The following is a 15,973-nucleotide window of genomic DNA, read 5'->3' on the forward strand; positions in this document are numbered from 1 at the left end:
TATGTATACAATGGAATATTACTCAGCTATTAGAAATGACAAATACCCACCATTTGCTTCAACGTGGATGGAACTGGAGGGTATTATGCTGAGTGAAGTAAGTCAGTCGGAGAAGGACAAACATTATATGTTCTCATTCATTTGGGGAATATAAATAATAGTGAAAGGGAAAATAAGGGAAGGTAGAAGAAATGTGTGGGAAATATCAGAAAGGGAGACAGAACGTAAAGACTGCTAACTCTGGGAAACGAACTAGGGGTGGTAGAAGGGAAGGAGGGCGGGGGGTGGGAGTGAATGGGTGGCGGACACTGGGGATTATTCAGTATGTTAGTAAATTGAACACCAATAAAAAATAAATTTAAAAAAAATGAATGCACCATTTTTGCTGGAATATGACTGACACAGATGATCATGGAGTGAGTGCACGATGGTCGAGGGGCTGCTCCCTAAAATTCATCCTGCAATCTGCTCACCACCCTGTGTGCCCTGGAGGAAGAGGTGCCTCTTTTAAAGAAAACAAAACAAAACAAAAAAACCCAAAAACTAATTAATTAATTAATTTAAAGTATTCCCTACACGCAACGTGGGTCTTGAACTCACAACCCCGAGGTCAAGAGTGGCATGCTCTTCCTACTGAGCCAGCCAGGCACCCAGAGGTGCCCCTTTTGAATGCTCGTACTGGAGAGTGCGGGCTGGTGCCACCTTGGGCTGAATGTATGGATGTGAGCTTCAACTTTCTAAAAAAGCAGCTCTGCTGATAGATCCATTTTTTCCGGTGCTCCCTCCCTCCCTCCCTCCTTATCCTGTGAGTTACAGCTTTGCCTGCAGCCCCTGAGTCATCTGCACCTACAGCTGCAGCCACAAAAGCAGGAACCAGGAGGCTCGGAGCGCTCCCCAAATGTTGACGACTTTGGCTGTTCCTACGGCAGCAGACAGACCACCAACCAAGGATCACAGTTCCTCTGGTTGTTTGGTGTTTTGCGGCTGTTTTCACCTGTTCCTTCAGCTGTGTTTGGTGCAGCTGCCCTCCCCCCAGCTCACTGGAGGCAGGGCCCACAGTACAGTCGGCAGGGCCTGTGCCCAACATTCTCACCTGGACTGGGTGATGACATCAGATCTGAAGGAGACCTCAGTGCAAGGACATCACCCGCCCTATCTCATGCCCTCTCCTTCATGGGAAGGGAGCTCTAGCCCTTGGGGTGTGCGCAGACTCCCACCCCCTTTGTTGTTCAGGTTTCCTTGCCAATTGTTGTTGCTGATTTTTTTTTTTTTAAGATTTTATTTATTTGGGAAAGCACGAGAGACAGCAGAGGGAGAGGGACAAGCAGACTCCCTGCTGAGCAGGGAGCCCGATGTGGGGCTCGATCCCAGGACCCCGAGATCATGACCTGAGCCAAAGGCAGATGCTTAACCGACTGAGCCACCCAGGCGCCCTGTTGCTCATGATTATAATTCACTCCACAACTTCTGCCTCTGTGCCCGGCTCTCCCAAGTGAGGGTGCTGTGAATTGCACTTGGAAATGGGAGGTGTCACTGTTAGATTTTTATGTGCCCCACGACTCACGGGGTGCTGGCTATGTTGAGTGAAGGAGACATTCAGTTCTCCTCTTCCACACAAAGAATGGACAGTTACCCGGGTTCCTAGGCCAGGCTAAGGCCTCGCAATCCGACTCGATTGTTTAGTTCAGCCACTGCTTCCTCTCCTCTGCCCGCTGCATTTGAAGCTCCTCTGACCCTTTGGCTATGCAGCTCCTTGGACAGCATGGGCTACCCCCTCTCATGCTAGACTCAAGCTGATTTTAGATTGAGATCCAGAGGAAGCTTCCAGCAGCACTCAAAGAGATGAAATCTCTAGCTGCAGCCTGCCCTTGCCGCTGAAAGAGAAGGGCTAGATTGGAGCAGCAATAATTAATTTCAAAGAAATTTTCCATCTCCAAGGCTTTGCATCTCACTAATTATTTTCAAGGTAAATTGAACTTGCTTTGCAGTATCTTCCAGCCCCACCTTGCAATAAGCAATTTAACGTGAAACGGCTGACTTGTACTTGCTCAGTGGAGCTGTGGGTTCCCAGCCCTTCCACAGTTCAGAGTTATGCTGTCTTTGAGCTGCGGCTGCTTTTCCACCGGTGCGGCGATCACTTCCTTTATTTTCACCTGTAATGAGCAGCAATTGTGCACGGGAAAGCTTCAGCTGGTGGTTGAAAATTGCAGAATGGGAATCTCTGGCTTCTGGGCTGGGAGAGGGCGGGGGGTGACGTATTAGGAAATGGAACCGTAGGTCATTTGGGGAAAATATTTCAGTGGAATCCACCACTGAAATCCATCACCAGTGGGTGATGTGTTGAATCTGAAGCCAGGAAGAGAGAAGCCAAACCAAACAAAAAATAGGTTGTTTTTCTCTTTGAATGAGCAGAGAGCAACATCTTGAAATGCGCAGTGAGTCAGTGCTGAGCCCTCCCCGGTGCCCCCCAGGGACTGTCGTCTCAAGTGCCAATCAAGTCACTGGGTTTTCTGCTCTCCGTGCTTCTTTCCCAGCTTTCATTCAAATGTTCTCAGTGACCAATAGAGACTTGTTGGTCTTTTATTTCACAAGCCTTCCCTGTGGCATCCGAGCCATAATAGCTATTTACAGACCAGTCTAGTAAAATGGCTTAGTATCATCACACCGATGTGGCAGCGGCGATGGCTGGAATCTCCAGATTTTGGATTTATCTCTGTTAGGCCTGAAGTTAGGTCATTTTGTCTTTGAAGTTGCCAGATGCTGTAGAAACCGACTCCCTTGGGTGCCTCTTGTTCCTCTTGTGAAGAAGCAGGCACAGGGCAGAGACAAGGGTGTGGGCAGGGGAGTCAAGAAGGCGGTGAATGGAAAGCCCATGGTCCAGGGGCGCCAGGGTGGCTCAGTCGGTTAAGTGTCTGCCTTCAGCTCAGACCATGATCCCGGGGTCCTGGGGTGGAGCCCGGCCTTGGGCTCCCTGCTCAGTGGGGAGTCTGTTTGTCCCTCTCCCTCTGCCCCTCCCCCTGCTTGTGCTCTCTCTTTCTCTCTCTCAAATAAATAAAATCTTAAAAAAAAAAATAGCAACCCCAAACCTCAGAGTCTTAGCAGGAGAAAGATGCACCAGTCCAAGGAGTGCTCTTAACCCCAAAATGGACCCTAAGATCTTTAAGAAGGGTTCCCACAAAGTGGGGGCGAAATTCCGAGGAAGGAGAGGGGAGATTTGCAGTGGTTCTCCATCATGACGATCCTGTTCTCCAGGGAAGAACAATTGCCAGTATCTGGAGACGTTTTTTTGGTTGGCACAACAGGAAGTGAGGGTGGGCTCTAGTCTCAAAACAAGGGCGTGACTTACTGAGGTCACACCCTAGGCATTTAATTCCCTGCCTCACCAGCTCCTGCAGGTCTCCCTATCTGCCACCATGTCCAGTTCCAGCTCTAATGTCTCCTCCTCACTCCCAACCTCCCCACCTGACAGCTCACCCAGCAAGCCTCAGCTGGGCCCTGCTGAAATGGCTTTGCTGTGGGGGGTGCCCTGTGTGTTTGGGGATATTTAGCAGCTTCCCTGATGACCGTAAATCACTCCCTATTTTTGAGCCCCAGATTCCTCATCTGTTCAATCAGTTCATTATTCAGACAACAAATATCTATGGAAGCTCTGTTATGTTCTAGAAGCTGTCCCAGGCTTTGGGGATACCCATGGTGAATGAGAAAATGCTCCTGCCCATAGTTAGCTTACATTCTGCTGGGGGATAGACAATAAAAACAGAATTAAATGGAAATTTAATATATTGGGACACTTGGGTGGCTCAGTTGGTTAAATGGCCATCTCCTGATTTCAGCTCAGGTCATGACCCCAGGGTTGTGGGATCCAGTCTCCCATTGGGCTCCATGCTGGGCTCAGAACCTGCTTGGGATTCTCTCTCTCCCTCTTCCTCTGCTCGCCCCTCTGTATTTCTCTCTCTCTCTCTCAATAAATAAATAGATGCATAAACAAATAGAAATTTAATGCATTATCAGCACAGAGAAATGCTATGAATAAGCGATGTAAAATGGATGGAGAGTCATAGGAGTTGTTCTTTCAGGCAAGAGCATCAGGGAGGGCCACTTTGAGGAGGTGACACTTCAGCAGTCCTGAATGAAGTGAGGGAGCGAGCCATGGAGATGTGGTGGAAGGGGAGTCCAGCAGAGGGAACAGTGAGGGCAAAGGCCCTGTGGCAGGAGGGGTGCTTGATATCCTTCAAACAGCCAAGAGGGGGTGGCATGGGCTCTGCTTGTTCTCAGTGTGCAGGGAGTGTCTTCAATGGCTGAGATTCTCCTGGCTGAGGATGTCAGTCATCCTGAGTCCTGGCTGTCCATCAGAGTTGTCTGGGCTGCCTCTTTCAGAAATGTATCCACACAAGGTTTCACCCCAGACCACATAAAATCAGAATCTTTGGGGGTGACATCATCAGTACTTTATAAAAGCTCACTGGGTAATGCTAATGTGTTGCCAGAGTTCACAGCCTCTGGTTAAGGTGAACTCGGTGGCAGAGACTGAAATCTTTCCAGAAATGAGGTTGGGAGGAATGCAGGTTTCTTCCCACACAGAGAAAGTAGGTGTATGTGAGCTAGGTGGGAGATTTGGAACACAGAGAACTGGGCAGGGTGGAAGGAGATAGTTTGCCGCTGATGAGGGGCCGGGGGGCCTTCCCAGCCGGCCAAGAGAGGGGACCAGACCACGCACCAGTGCAGAGCCTGGATGGGGCCGGGTTCACCCTGGCAAGCCCAGCCTCTGCAGCGGAGACTAAAAGAGGTTTCTGTTGGGCTTTCTTCAGTGTCAGAGTTCCCTCTGTCTGCCTCTGTTCTTTTAATTGCTCACCTTGCACTTACCTCCTCCCTTGTCCCTGCTCTTTTCCTGACTTCAGCTTCCTGATAGGGGGCTGGCTTTGATTCTCTGCTCCTTCTTAACCTCAGGTCCTTTGAACTCTCCTGCCTGGAGTCCCCTCCCAGTAGGCAAGCACCCCCAGCCTATACTGAGACTTTCTGGTTCTAGCTTCTAGCCCTGAGTTCATAGGCCTCTTTTGTAATTAGAGGGCAATTAATACTTTTTTTTTTTTTTTTTGGTGAGGGTGGGGAGTCCCCGGTTAGTGGACTGCTAGTGATGAAGAGGTGTAGAGGGCTCTGTACAGTTTGTGATTATGTGTAACACATGCTCACACATCTCTTTCTCTTGGCTGCAACCATGAATGGCAGGTGCTTGGAACAGGTACCATCAATCCGTGTCCTTACTCACACTCATGTCAGATGAAATTTTCATAATGGACTGACCGTCCTAGCAGCCAGGGTAACCCTGGCTTAAGGGTGCCACGTCCTGCCTAAAAAGCACCCTGTAGTGGGACACATGCTGGGAAAGTGGTCTGCCAGGAATGACGAAACAGCCCCGCTGCAGTCTGAGGGGTGGATCTCAGCTACAACCAACAGAAAACGGGAAATTTCTCTTACTACATGGAGTTTCAAGTAAGTTCATCACAAAGGAGTTTAGACATCATTTTGAACTTCAAACAGGAAGCCATCATGGGTTTTTGGCAGGCAAGTGACATGATATGAGCTGTTTTTGAGGAAGACTGGTCTTGCAACAGTAGGTTGACTAGAGGTGGGATGGGAAAGGACTGGTTAGATAGGGTCGGAAGTGCACAGGCTTGAAGGGGCTCGAGGGTATAGGGTCCCAGACTGTCCCTCTGTTCTGGAGCAAGGCCACCTGTGCGACTGAATTAAAAAGTTGGGACTCCCAAAGGCAAGTCCAACACCCACAAACTTCAGGGGTAGGACTCAGGGCTTCCCTGGAGATCAAAGTGGTCACCACATAGCATATGCAGCTAACACAGCAGTTTAGATAGACATGTTCTTGCTCCCAGAAATTAATTACCATCTAATTTGCATGGCCTGTTGATTAACCGTGCACATGGCCAAAAGGCCAGGGAAAAGCTCCTTAACTGAGAACTGGCAGTGCTTTCCCACTACTCTGGGAGAACACGAGTCCAAGGTCAGAGGTGCTTTACTAAACCAGAACCACTCAAGCCAACAGGATTAAGGGAGAAGCTGGGGCCTGACTTACCCTCCGTCCAGCAGCGCCAGGCTCCCACTCTGAGAAGGTGTTTGGACCTCGGCGAGCCATCTGTGTGCAAATTGTATTTATTTGTTTATAAGGTTGACGGTACACTTTAACTGAACACTGATTTATCAAGTACCTTGGTAGGAAAAGGAAATATTTTTACTGCAGATGCATAAAGATTCTGAAACCCAATAGCACTCCACGGAGTGCACTAATTATAATCAAACCCGTTCGTAATGAAGGGAAACGAAACGAATAAACACCAGTCTGTCCAATGTTGGAGTCCCAGGGGTAGCTTCACTGCTATCACTGACGGACGCCATTATGATGTTGAAGCCAAAAGCAGCAGATGTCTGCGGAGGGAAGTAAGGGACTTGGAGATGCAGTGTTGACGAGCTGGCATCTTATCTCCCTGCTAAATTAGATCTGGGCCTCCTCTTCCTAAAGAGCTTAAGTCTTGGCTTGGCTTCAGAAAAGATGACTATCAGCAAGCTGGCCACTGGCACAGGGAGGGGTCAGTCTGTCACCCCATCTAGTTTAGTGAATCTAGTTTCTTTATGTTTTCACAAAAAAGCCTTGAGCTGTGTTGAGTGAGGTGTGGAAATGCCTGGCTATGAGCTAGACACCGAAACCGATGGAAAATAAAGCACTTGGAGTGCCATGATGGCCTGAGCCAGATACGCTGTGGGTCACATCCAAGCAGTGGGTCTGAATTGGACAGAGTTTTGAACATTTTCCTAGGGGAAGTGGCTGAGCCTAGAGTACATGGGTGGTTGATGGAGGCGGAGAAGCCCACCTTCAGAGACTCTTCCTAGAACTAGGCCGGCCTTTGGGACTGAACTACAGCACAAAGAACCCAACAATACCAGCCCACTCTCCCAGGGCCAGGATCAGACCAGGTACTGACAAGTTAGTGCTCAATCAAGGCTCGAAAAATGATGGAGCAAGAATGGACTTTGTTATAGGATGGGGTAAAATGCAGAATGGGGAGTTGTTGTGGGGTATGGGATTAGTTTTACAGTGAAGACCATCCTGTGCCATGCTTGCAAATGGCTGGATGTCATTTTCTCTATTTATTTCACAATTACTCTGCATCGAATCACCAGCCAACGATTCCTGCTCCTTTCCACGTTTATTCAGGAATAAAATTTTCACCATAGAAATTCCATTGACCATCCCTATTAGGAGGAAATGCTACAATCAGAAGAAGATAGAATGGGTACAGGGATGAGACCTGGATATGCATTCCCTGCCCACAGCCCTGTGATGGGCCCTCTTCTCTCCTCACTGCCCTGCTGTGACTAGGGAATGCACCTTCCCAAGACCTGTGACACACCTTTGGGGATGGCTAGGTGAGCTCCCCATCTCAGACACAACTGGTCCACCTTCTAGAGGCCCGCACCTGTGCTGAGGCCACACCCCTCCCCCTTCCCAACAGCTGCACACTGCTCTGGAGTGGAAGGATCCGGGACACCGCAGCTCCCTCTGCTCAGCTGATGCAGTAAAAGGCTCTTTGCTCCCCGGGACGTGTTCATTCATGGTTTGCTGCGTCATCTCCCTGCACATAGGGATTTCCTATGTCAGATCAACACCACTTTTGATGCTTTTCCCCCACCTACCTGACAATATATTGACTAAAGTGAACCATTTGAAACCTCTGGGATTTGTGTCCCTTCCAGGGTGAGGGACTTTGTTGCCAACAAGACCAATGCCTCAGAACCTGTGACTCAGTTTTGGCTGGAGGTAGGGGACCCAGGCCTGGAGGAGCCAAGCTGCAGTGAGACTTCAAGGCAGCCACACAGTCCACCGCCAGGGTTTAGCTGCACCTCCTCAGCCTCAGCTGAGCACTAAGGTAGGACCTGGGCCATGGGGACCGCAGGGATCTTCTCTACGTTTCTCTCTCTCTCTCTCTCTTTTGTATACTTTTTTATTGGAGTTCAATTTGCCAACATATAACACCCACTGCTTATCCCATCAAGTGCCCCCCTCAGTGCCCATCACCCAGTCACCCCATCCCCCCACCCACCTCCCCTTCTACTACCCCTTGTTCGTTTCCCAGAGTTAGGAGTCTCTCATGTTCTTTCTCCCTCTCTAATTTTTCCCACTCATTTTCTCTCCTTTCCCCTTTAATTCTTTTCACTATTTTTTATATTCCCTGTATGAGTGAAACCATGTTTGTCCTCCGACTGACTTACTTCACTCAGCATAATACCCTCCAATTCCATCCATGTCGAAGCAAATGGTGGGTATTCGTCGTTCCTGATGGCTGAGTAATATTCCACTGTGTACATAGACCACATCTTCTTTATCCATTCATCTTTCGATGGACACCGAGGCTCCTTCCACAGTTTAGCTATTGTGGACATTGCTGCTAGAAACATTGGGGTGCAGGAGTCTTGGTTTTTCACTGCATCTGTATCTTTGGGGTAAATCCCCAGCAGTGCAATTGCTGGGCCGTAGGGCAGTTCTATGTTTAACTCTGAGGAACCTCCACACAGTTTTCCAGAGTGGCTGCACCAGTTCCCATTCCCACCAACAGTGCAGGAGGGTTCCCCTTTCTCCACATCCTCTCCAACATTTGTGGTTTCCTGTCCTGTTAATTTTCCCCATTCTCACTGGTGTGAAGTGGGATCTCATTGTGGTTTTGATTTGTGTTTCCCTGATGGCCAGTGATGTGGAGCATTTTCTCATGTGCGTGTTGGCCACGTCTATGTCTTCCTCTGTGAGATTTCTGTTCATGTCTTTTGCCCATTTCATGATTGGATTGTTTGTTTCTTGGGTGTTGAGTTTAATAAGTTCTTTTTTTTTTAAGATTTCATTTATTTATTCATGAGAGACACAGAGAAAGAGAGGCAGAGACACAGGCAGAGGGAGAAGCAGGCTCCATGCAGGGAGCCCGATGTGGGACTTCATCCCGGGTCTCCAAGATCATGCCCTGGGCCAAAGGTGGTGCTAAACCACTGACCTACCCGGGATGCCAGAGTTTGATAAGCTCTTTATAGATCTTGGATACTAGCCCTTTATCTGATATGTCATTTGCAGATAGCTTCTCCCATCCTGTAGGTTGTCTTTTAGTTTTGTTGACTGTTTCCTTAGCTGTGCAGAAGCTTTTTATCTTAAGTCCCAATAGTTCATTTTTGCTTTTGTTTCCCTTGCCTTCATGGATGTATCTTGCAAGAAGTTGCTGTGGCCGAGTTCAAAAAGGGTGCTGCCTGTCTACTCCTCTAGGATTTTGATGGACTCTTGTATCACATTTAGATCTTTCATCCATTTTGAATTTATCTTTGTGTCTGGTATAAGAGAGTGGTCTAGTTTCATTCTTCTGCATGTGGCTGTCCAATTTTCCCAGCACCGTTTATTGAAGAGATGGTCCTTTTTCCAGTGGATAGTCTTTCCTGCTTTGTCAAATATTAGTTGACCATAGAGTTGAGGGCCCATTTCTGGGTTCTCTATTCTTTCCATTGATCTGTGTGTCTGTTTTTGTGCCAGTACCACACTGTCTTAATGACCACAGCTTTGTAGTACAACTTGAAATTCGTCATTGTGATGCTCCTGGCTCTGGGTTTCTTTTTTAATATTCCTCTGGCTATTCGGGGTCTTTTCTGATTCCATAGCAATCTTAAGATTATTTGTTCCGACTCTCTGAAGAAAGTTCATGGTAATTTTTTAAAAAGATTTTATTTATTTATTCATAAGAGACACAGAGAGAGAGGCAGAGATGCAGGCAGAGGGAGAAGCAGGTTCCATGCAGGGAGCCTGACGCGGGACCCGATCCCGGGTTTCCAGGATCAGGACCTGGACTGAAGGTGGCACTAAACCACTGAGCCACCAAGGCTACCGAACTCCATCGTATTTTGATACGGATTGCATTGAATGTGTGATACGGATTGCATTGAATGTCTAAATTGCCCTGGGTAGCATTGACATTTTCACAATTTTAATTCTTCCAATCCATGAGCATGGAGTATTTTTCCATCTCTTTGGGTCTTTCAGAAGTGTTCTGTAGTTTTTAGGGTATAGATCTTTTACCTCTTTGATTAGGTTTATTCCTAGGTATCTTATGCTTTTGGGTGCAATTGTAAATGGGATTGACTCCTTAATTTCTCTTTCTTCAGCTTCATTGTTAGTGTATAGAAATGCCACTGATTTCTGGGCATTGATTTTGTATCCTGCCACACTGCCGAATTGCTGTATGAGTTCTAGCAATCTTGGGGTGGAGGCTTTTGGGTTTTCTATGTACAGTATCATGCCATCTGCAAAGAGGGAGAGTTTGACTCCTTCTTTGCCAATTTGAATGCATCTTATTTCTTTTTGTTGTCTGATTGCTGAGGCTAGGACTTCTAGTACTATGTTGAATAGCAGTGGTGAGAGTAGACATCCCTGTCGTGTTCCTGATCTTAGGGAAAAGGTTCCCAGTGCCTCTCCATTGAGAATGATATTTGCTGTGGGCTTTCGTAGATGACTTTTAAGATGCTGAGGAATGTTCCCTCCATCCCTACACTCTGAAGAGTTTTGATCAGGAATGGTATTTTGTCAAATGCTTTCTCTGAATCTATTTTTTAAAGATTTTATTTATTTATTCATGAGAGACACAGAGAGAGAGAGAGAGGCAGAGACACAGGCAGAGGGAGAAGCAGGCTCCACGCAGCGAGCCTGACATGGGACTCGATCCTGGCACTCCGGGATCACGTCCTGAGCCAAAGGCAGGCACCCAATCACTGAGCCACTCAGGTGTCCCTCTCTGAATCTATTGAGAGGATCATATGGTTCTTATTTTTTCTCTTGCTGATATGATCTATCACGTTGATTGTTTTACGAGTGTTGAACTGTCCTTGCATCCCAGGGATAAACCCCACTTGATCATGGTGAATAATCTTCTTAATGTACTGTTGGGTCCTATTGGTTAGTATCTTGTTGAGAATTTTTGCATCTGTGTTCATCAGTGATATTGGTCTATAATTCTCCTTTTTGTCCAAAGCTTGTCTGGCTTTGGAATTAGGTGATGCTGGCCTCATAAAACGAGTTTGGAAGTATTCCGTCCCTTTCTATCTTTCTGAAAAGCTTTAGTAGAATAGGTATTGTTTCTTCTTTAAACGTTTGATAGAATTTCCCTGGGAAGCCATCTGGCCCTGGACTTTTGTGTCTTGGGAGGTTTTTGATGACTGCTTCAGTTTCCTCCCTGGTTATTGGCCTGTTCAGGTTTTCTATTTCTTCCTATTGCAGTCTTGGTAGTTTGTGGTTTTCTAGAAATGCATCCATTTCTTCCAGATTGCCTAATTTATTGGGGTATAGCTGCTCATAATATGTTTTTAAAATCATTTGTTATTTCCTTGGTATTGGTTGTGATCTCTCCTTTTTCATTCGTGATTTTATTAATTTGAGTCTTTTTTTCTTTTTAATAAGGCTGGCTAATGGTTTATCTATCTTCTTAATTCTTTCAAAGAACCAACTCCTGGTTTTGGTTATCTGTTCTACAGTTCTTCTGGTCCCTATTTCATTGAGTTCTGCTTGAATCTTTATTAACTCTCTTCTTCTGCTTGGTGTAGGTTTTATTTGCTGTTCTTTCTCCAGTTCCTTTAGATGCAAGGTTAGCTTGTGTATTTGAATTTTTTCTAATTGTTTGAGGGATGCTTGTATTGTGATGTATTTCCCTCTTAGGACTGTCTTTGCTGTATCCCAAAGATTTTGAATGGTTGTATTTTCACTTTCATTAGTTTCCATGAATATTTTTAATTATTCTCTAATTTCCTGGTTGACCCATTCATCCTTTAGCAGAATGCCTTTAACCTCTACATGTTTGAGTTTCTTCCAAATTTCTTCCTGTGACTGAGTTCAAGTTTCAAAGCATTATGGTCTGAAAATATGCCATGGACAATCCCAATCTTTTGGTAGTGGTTGAGACCTGATTTGTGACCCAGTATGTGGTCTATTCTGGAGCAAGTTCCAAGTGCACTTGAGAAGAATGTGTATTCAGTTGCATTCAGATGCAAAGTTCTGTAAATATCTGTGAAATCCATCTGATCCAATATATCATTTAAAGCTCTTGTTTCTTTGGTGATGTTGTGCTTAGAAGATCTGTCATTTGCAGACAGTGCCATGTTGAAGTCTCCTACTATTAGTGTATTATTATCTAAGTATGTCTTTACTTTGGTTATTAATTGATTGATATACTTGGCAGCTCCCACTTTAGGGGCATAAATATTCATGATTGTTAGGTCTTCTTGTTGCATAGATTCTTTAAGTATGAGATAGTGTCCCTCTTCATCTCTTACTACAGTCTTTGGGATAAACTTTAATTTATCTGATGTGTGGACTGCTACCCCAGCTTTCTTTTGAGGACCATTTGAATGGTAAATAGTTCTCCAATTTTTCATTTTCAGGTTGTAGGTGTCCTTAGGTCTAAAAGGAGTCCCTTGTAGACAGCAAATAGATGGGTCTTGCTTTTTTACCCAGTCTGAAACCCTGCGTCTTTTGATGGGGTCATTAAGCCCATTCACGTTCGGAGTTACTATTGAAAGATATGAATTTAGTGTCATCGTAATACCTATTCAGTCCCTGTTTTTGTGGATTATTTCTTTGGGCTTCCTCTTTCTTTTACAGGGTCCCCTTTAATATTTCTTGTAGAGCCGATTTGGTGGTCATATATCCTTTCAGTTTCTGCCTATCCTGGAAGCTCTTTATCTCTCCTTCTATTCGGAATGAGAGCCTTGCTGGATAGAGTATTCTTGGCTACATGTTCTTCTCATTTAGGACCCTGAATGTATCCTGCCAGCCCTTTCTGGCCTGTCAGGTCTCTGTGGAGATGTCTGCTGTAAATTTAATATTTCTCCCCATATAAGTTAGGGATCTCCTGTGTCTTGCTGCTTTAAGGATTTTCTCTTTATCTTTGGAATTTGCAAGTTTCACTATTAAATGTCAAGGTGTTGAAGGGATTTTATTGATTTGGCGAGGGGGAACCTCTCTATCTCCTGGATCTGAATACCTGTTTCCCTCTCCAAATTAGGGAAGTTCTCAGCTATGATTTGTTCAAATATGCTTTCTGGCCCTCTACCCCTCTTGGCGCTCTCTTATACATACAATTATACATAGAATATATACATAGATTATACAATTATACATAGATTATAGAATTATACATAGATTTTTCCTTCTGAGGCTGTCATTTATTTCCCTTAACCTTTCCTCATGGTCTTTTAATTGTTTTTCTTTTTTTTCCTCAGCTTCCTTCTTTGCCATCAACTTGTCTTCTATGTCACTCACTCTTTCTTCTACCTCATTAACCCTCATTGTTAGGACCTCCAGTTTGGATTGCATCTCATTTAATTGATTTTTAATTTCGACCTGATTAGATCTAAATTCTGCAGTCATTAAGTCTCTTGATTCCTTTATGCTTTTTTCCAGAGCCACCAGTAGTTTTATAATTGTGCTTCTGAATTGGCTTTCTGACATCAAATTGTAATCCATATTCTGTAGCTCTGTGGCAGAGAGTACCATTTCTGATTCTTTCTTTTGTGGTGAGTTCTTCCTTCTAGTCATTTTGCTCAGTGCAGAGTGAATGTATGATCAGGCTGTGTCAAGAATATCAGCCATGACCTAAGTAAATTCACCCTAGATGATTCTGCTGAGGTCAGAGACCAGAAATTGAAAACAAAATCAGAATGATATAAAACAAAGGGACCATTAAAGTGAAAAACAAATTTTATTTATTTATTTATTTATTTATTTATTTATTTATTTATTTTAAAGATTTTATTTATTTATTCATGAAAGACACATGGAGAGAGAGGCAGAGACATAGGCAGAGGGAAAAGTAGGCTCCCTGCAAGGAGCCTGATGTGGGACTCAATCCTGGATCCCAGGATCATGCTCTGAGCTGAAGGCAGACGCTCAACCACTGAGCCACTCAGACGCCCCGAAAAACAAATTTTAAAATAAAGTAGTAAAAAATAAAAGGCCAAGAATCCCAAAGAAGAAGAGGAAAAAAAAAAAAGGAGAAGAAAAAAAGGAGGGACGGAGGACTGGAGGACTGGGAGATGGTGGTGATGACAAAGTTGTAGTGGAGGGAGAATGTAGTCTACCTGAGGGGTTTTAGAGGGTGATCCTCTTGTTTCTGAATATGTTAAGTTCTGTATGTTAGAAGATGCTCAATCCCAAATTTATATAAACCAGAAATACTTGCAGAGAGCCCCAACATTGACCACCAAAATATAAACGAGATAAAAGAGGGGAGCAGAATGGGAATGAAGAGAGAATATAATCTCACAGAATGAACCGGCACAGTATACCACTTGGTTCTGGGTGCATGCTGGTCATGTTTTTTGTTTTTTTTTTTTAAGATTTCATTTATTTATTCACAAGAGACACAGAGAGAGAGAGGGAAAGAGGCAGAGACACAGGCAGAGGGAGAAGCAGGCTCCATGCAGGGAGCCCGATGTGTGACTCAATCCCGGGTCTCCAGGATCATGCCCTGGGCCAAAGGCAGGCTCTAAATCACTGAGCCACCTAGGGATCCCCTGGTCATGTTTTAGAAGGTATTAACTTCCACCATTGTAGAACAAAATGAGGCAGAGAAAACAAAAAATGCAAAACAAAAATACCATATCTCATGTATCTCCCAAAATGAAGTTGAGCATGTTGAAGGGAATCTAGAAGTGGAAAATATATCTAGGACCTGTAACTGTAGAAATAGGAAAGTCAAAAAGGAAGAATCTTAAAAATGAAGAGGTGGTAAAATATTGTAATTAAGGTGGGAAAAGAGAAAAAAATTGGAAATATACAGTCTGATATAGAAATGAGTTGTACTGGAAAAAGGAAGAAAAAAATAGGAGGGGTACCCTCTGGTTCTATATACTGTAAATTCCTTGACTCTCCCTGGAGCTTCCCAGCGCTGCTTGGTCGAGACCTTGCTCCTCCCCTGTCCTTCCAGCTGGTCTCTGGGGGGTGGGGCTGCTGTGCTGACTCTCAGGTGTGTGCACCTGCAGGAGATTCCCCACCCCCCACCGGGTGCTGGGCTCACGTGAGCTGTTGACCCCGTGAGGCCCCTGTTCCCCTGGGGGCCCCGCCCCTCCCGAGCACAGGGTGACACCAGGAGGGACAGCAACACTGGCAGTGGCCAGGTCTCCAGCTCTGGAGTCAGCTCCCTCAGTAACCACCTGCAGCTCCCAGTCCACACTGGCCTAGGTGCTCCCAGGGTGCGGGGCACTGACCTGCACAGCTTGGGGGTGCCCGTGGGGGAGCGTCCTCGCTGTCCTGTGCCTTCCCTGCCTCCACCTGTCCTGGTTCTCTACATTTCTCATTGTGTTTGCATTCGCTTGTCTAAATAGTATCAGAAAGTTGCTTTTGTGTTTTACGTGTGGAAAAAGGAAGACTGGACAAAGGAGCCATGACCCCAAAGGTTGTGGGGTGGAGTGAAGACATTGGGGCCATACTTTAGATTTTCCTGAACCATGGCTTTACTCCCTGTCCTGAGACAGTGAAAATGGCACAGAGCCTGACCGCCTGCACCTCTTCTCCCCTTGCTCCCTGGAAGGGCAGAGCTCAGAGGGGAGGCTGCTTACAGGGCCTCTGACAGAGCCGTCCTCTTCCCTGGAGGAGGCACATTTAGTTACTGTGAGAGTGAATAGCTGAGTCAGCTGTGACCCTGGCCCGGGCCACACTGGCTGCAGTCCCCAAGCTGGCCGCCATCAGCACCTTTAGCAGATTCTGTCCAAACTCTCCGGTGGAGGAGCCAGTGCCATGTGGAGGCTGGAGAGATGGGTGCCCAGCCATCTCGGGCGAGGCTGTGGTGCTGGAGGAGCTCACGCAGCGAGGCAAGGTGCGGTCACCCTGGAAGGCTTGATGCTGTGGGGCTGGAGTTGAGGTGGGTCGATGCCCAGGGAACAGGGGTGG

At 46.0% G+C, this 15,973-nt stretch overlaps 1 long non-coding RNA gene across 5 annotated transcripts in view; it reads left to right on the forward strand.

Moving 5' to 3' along the window:
* The window catches only part of LOC140622300 (uncharacterized), a 79,946-nt gene that overhangs the window by 29,992 nt on the left and 33,981 nt on the right, over positions 1–15,973 (forward strand). For all 5 annotated transcript variants that reach the window (XR_012022072.1, XR_012022071.1, XR_012022073.1 and 2 more), the window contains one exon: positions 7,765–7,937. This is a non-coding gene — a long non-coding RNA (uncharacterized lncRNA). The remainder of the gene's footprint in view (positions 1–7,764; positions 7,938–15,973) is intronic.

Source organism: Canis lupus, chromosome 31, assembly GCF_048164855.1.
Source record: "Canis lupus baileyi chromosome 31, mCanLup2.hap1, whole genome shotgun sequence".
Lineage (NCBI taxonomy): Eukaryota > Metazoa > Chordata > Mammalia > Carnivora > Canidae > Canis > Canis lupus.